Source organism: Bos indicus, chromosome 29, assembly GCF_029378745.1.
Source record: "Bos indicus isolate NIAB-ARS_2022 breed Sahiwal x Tharparkar chromosome 29, NIAB-ARS_B.indTharparkar_mat_pri_1.0, whole genome shotgun sequence".
NCBI lineage: Eukaryota > Metazoa > Chordata > Mammalia > Artiodactyla > Bovidae > Bos > Bos indicus.
The window spans coordinates 25,733,381-25,737,735 of NC_091788.1; positions in this window are offsets into that span (position 1 = coordinate 25,733,381).

The following is a 4,355-nucleotide window of genomic DNA, read 5'->3' on the forward strand; positions in this document are numbered from 1 at the left end:
TCAGCATAAACTCAGGTGTGGGCAAAAGGATCCCCTATGAGGAATAAGAGAGACTTCAATCCATCAGAAAATTACAAGGCTTCTAGGAGCACTGCACGAGCAATCAGAGACCAAGACCCAGGATGTTTCTTATACTGCAGAAGGGAGACATTCCAGGCTAAAAGAAATGCACAAGCGAGGGCAGAGAACTCTGACAGCTCCTTGGCATCTTGCAGGTACATTTGCTTGCTTGTTTATTTATTAGTCAAAATGATTTTCTTTGATTATTTCACTCATAAATTTTAAAAATACAAAAAAAAAAAAAAAAAACCCACCCATAATTCCATCACCCAGAGATGATCATTAATGTCATGACCATGGAGAAGCTGAAACCACTTTTCTTCTCTGAACTGCAGAGCCCAAGGATGCCTTGCTCAGCATCCGGAAAGCCTGTGTTACATGGACCAGAGTCTTGCTTTCCCCAGAGCTGCCTGTCAAGTCGGAGGCACATGGGGACCCAAGGCGGTGTATCTGAAATGAAAGTTAATGACTTTGGCTCAACTCCATTCTGCTAATCAGATCCACTTAGATTGGAATTAAAGCCAGAGCTCCCCCTTTGCATTCCCAGGGTGCGGCTGGGGGTGGGGAGGCTACCTCAGGAAGATGCCACATGTCAAAGCACAGACTTTGGCCCTGAGACCTGGCTCTGCCCGACGGACCCCTGACCTGGGGCAAGTGCTCATCTTCCGTGCTCCTCTGTCCCCTCATCAGGTGGTGCAGGAAACAGGGCCCAGGCCTGCCTGGGAGGTGCTTTTGTAAGAAGTAAATGAGATCAAGTACGTGAAGTGCTTAGCAAGATTTAACCTGCAGTTGGGGTTCAATGGGCTTCCCTGTGGCTCAGCTGGTAAAGAATCCGCCTGCAATGAGGGAGACCTGGGTTCGATTCCTGGGTTGGGAAGATCCCCTGGAGAAGGAAAAGGCTACCCACTCCAGTATTCTGGCCTGGAGAATTCCATGAACTGTATAGTCCACAGGGTCTCAAAGAGTTGCGGACAACTGAGTGACTCACTTCACTTCACTGGGGTTCAATAAGAGATCCTATCATGCCCTGGAATTCTGGGTCAAGTTGCCACTTTAAAGACCCAGACACCCGGGATTCACAAATGCCATGGGGCCAGATGCACCTGCTCTATCCAACTCTACCTGCCCCGATTCCCCTGAGTGCCCCACCCCTACCGCCTTCCCATCTCCTTCCCTACTCCTCTCTTCATCTGGCCCCTGTCTGGAGGGTCTCTCCAGGGTCCTGGCACTGCAGACACTCCCCTTACAGGGTGTCCTAGGCTGATCTGAGACCCCTGAGCCCCAAAGACAGAGCCAGCAGCCTCCTGGACTTCAGAGAAGTGGTGCCCCAAGGAAGGCAGTGGCTGAGACAAGAGCCAGGCCTGAGGAGGGCACGTGAACTCAGGGAGGCTTGAGGGCCTCACTCAGGCTTTCATCCACTCCACATTTATTGAGCACCTACTATGAGGCGCTTTCTCAGTGGCTGGGGTGGCAGCTGTGCAGAGGTGTGCAGACCTCATGCCGGGAGGACGCAGAAAATGAACTCCAAAGTTATACCACAGTGTGGGCAGTGTTAGATGGGGGGGTGTGGGGAGCCCCAACCAGGCACTGGGGAGCGAGAGGAGACCAGGGAGGAGACTTTTGGGAGAGGGGACCTTTCAGCTGAGCATGACTGTGAGTAGGTTCCCTGAGGACATTTTCTTTTTTGGAAGACAGAGAGAAAGCTAAATAAAGGGAAAAAAGAGTCCTGGGCAACAGGAACAGCCATGCAAAGCTCTAAAGACCAGGAAGAATATGTACATGGAAGGGATCAGAGTGAAATGGCCAGAGTGAGGTGCTTGAGACACAGGCAGGTGACACAGGCAGGCCTGTTCATGAAGGCCCTTCCAGTTACAGAGCAGCGATGAGCCCACAACGAGGGAGGCAGGAGCCAGAACTTACTAGTGCATGACCTTGGGCAGGTTATTCCACCTCTCTGAGAGGTGCTAGTAGAAAGACAGAGAAGGGAAGGAAATAAATCTGCATGATGACTTTGGAAAACCATACATCTAGGTCCCAAACTGCACGGAAAGCCCCAGCCTTGCTCTCTGGTGGTGGGGTGGGGGTCAGGTCTTTCCGCAGAACCACCACCGTTTGGGACCTCGCCTGCCACCTCCCTCCACCGCCCTGGCCCCAGTGCCCCCAGCAGGTTCCAGCCCACCCCGCAGGTCCCAGCCCTCCCCAGCAGATCACCAGCCCGCCTATCTTCCTTTGACTGAGAGACATCAACAGTCAAAAGTGAACAAAAACAGTTGTGCTTGGCCATCCTGTTCCCGGCAATGACCCAATGTTCAAGAGAGGAGAAAAAGAAGTATCTATGAAGTTGTCAACGGGGACGTTCTGGACTACGATGAAGACAGAAATATTTACTTTGCAGGGATAAATATTACAGAAACAACCTTCCGTTGTCCAGTCTCTGGTCTGATGTAGAGTTCCCTTGCCAGGACAGTGTTCTCACTGCCTGGAGCAATGACAGTAGCAGAAAGTGTGGAGCCCAAATAAAACAAATAAAGGCACCTCTGTGATACTTGTGAAATTTGCTCTCGGACATGAGTGTGAAAATACATGGATCTGAGCTGGACCTACCTGGGTTTGCTCCCAGAACCTTTCTGTGCTACTTGGGTGACCAGGGACCCAGTTACCTTGCTTCTCTTCCTTGGATCCTAGACTAGATGGAGTTTATATCTTCACAATGTGACTGTACAGATGGCAGGAACCCAGAATAATGCCTGGGTGCTCAGTGTGTGCAGATTCTCTTTCTCCTGCTCTTCTTCCTGTCCGCCACATGAACTTCCTATAAGACCAGCAGCACGGAAATACCTCAACCCCAGGCAATACCCAGACTTGGCCATTTGCCACAAGTTGCCTGGGCTCCCTGTCTTCCAGGCCCAGAGGTGGCTGCCCCAGTGATAGGAAGAATCTCATGACTGAGCCAAATGGTGTTCACTGAATCAAGTTTGCAGATAAACCTGAGGCTTCTGGCAGAATTCAGGCATGGTGCCCTCCTGATTCAGAGGGATCCTTGCAGGACCAGGGTCCATTCTCCTTCCTGTAACAACTGTAAATGAAAAGGACCACCGTGGTGAGCCCTTAGATGGGGATGCAGCCTGGTGTCCATATATTTCTGGAAGCAGCGTTAATGGACCACCCACCCCAGAATTCACCGTGATCTGGAGCAAGCCCAGCGCTACAGAAGAAGAAACCTGAAGCCCCAAGTTCTTTTCCTCCAGCTGCCGTTAGACATCTGGCCACAGCTGGCATTTTGTCAGTGGATGGAGAGTCAGCCGGGAGGAAAACAGAAACATCTTCACGTTGGTGTCATGTACCTTGCACTACAGCACCTCTGAAAAGCACATCTCATCAAGTCTGCACAAAGGCATGCGTGTTTGCACACAGACGTGGTTTATTTTTAATGGTGGTGTCAAAGCAGCGAGTGGACTGAGGCAGTCATTTTACCGACATTAATTTCTGTGATAAAATGGAGGGTTGTCAATTTCTCACTGCAGTGAAAATAAATCAGATGTGAGCCCTTGCCAGATAGCTGTGAAGGCAATGTGCAGGGGACTGGGCTCCTCCAGCAAAGAGATGTTCTGACTCCTATGCTTCTAGGAGCACGGGTCAGCAAGGAATTGGTATTTTCAAGACTAGGAATTTCAAGCAAATCTAAAATTGGAAATATGATTAATCCACTACGTAGTTCTTACCAAAGTACTCTGGGATTAAGAAGGAAGAGAGAACTTAGGGGACAAATGGGAATTTTAATAATTTGAAAGACTGAGAAAATAGGAAAGTAGTCCACAGGTTTTGAGGGGAAAGCGTGGGCTTTAGGGTCAGACACTGAGATTTCCAGATGTAGTCGCTGTAGGATTGAGCATATGTGATACCACGGCCATCAAACCTGGCAATGTTATAGGCCTGTGGCGCTGTTCTCTTTGCTCACTAGCTGTGTGACTCTAGGAAGTCACCTGACCTCTCTGAGCCTCAATTTCACCTCAGTAGAATGCTCCTGAGCTACACAGTAGCACAGGGCAGGTGCTCGAGCAGCAGCGGTGGGCTTCCTCAGCCCTCAGCTCACAGAGGATGGCGGCCAGGGAACGGACTCAGGCCAGGTTCAGACGGCAGGTCCAAGCTCCTCACCCTCACTCCGAGGGGAGGAAACCAGGCCGAGGGAGCCTCCTCACGCAGCTCTGTTCCTTCAGATGCAAAAGGCACAGGAGGCTCAGGTCCTGCCCGGCCAAGAGTCTCCTCAGAAAGGCACCACAGGCAGCCTTCTGCTG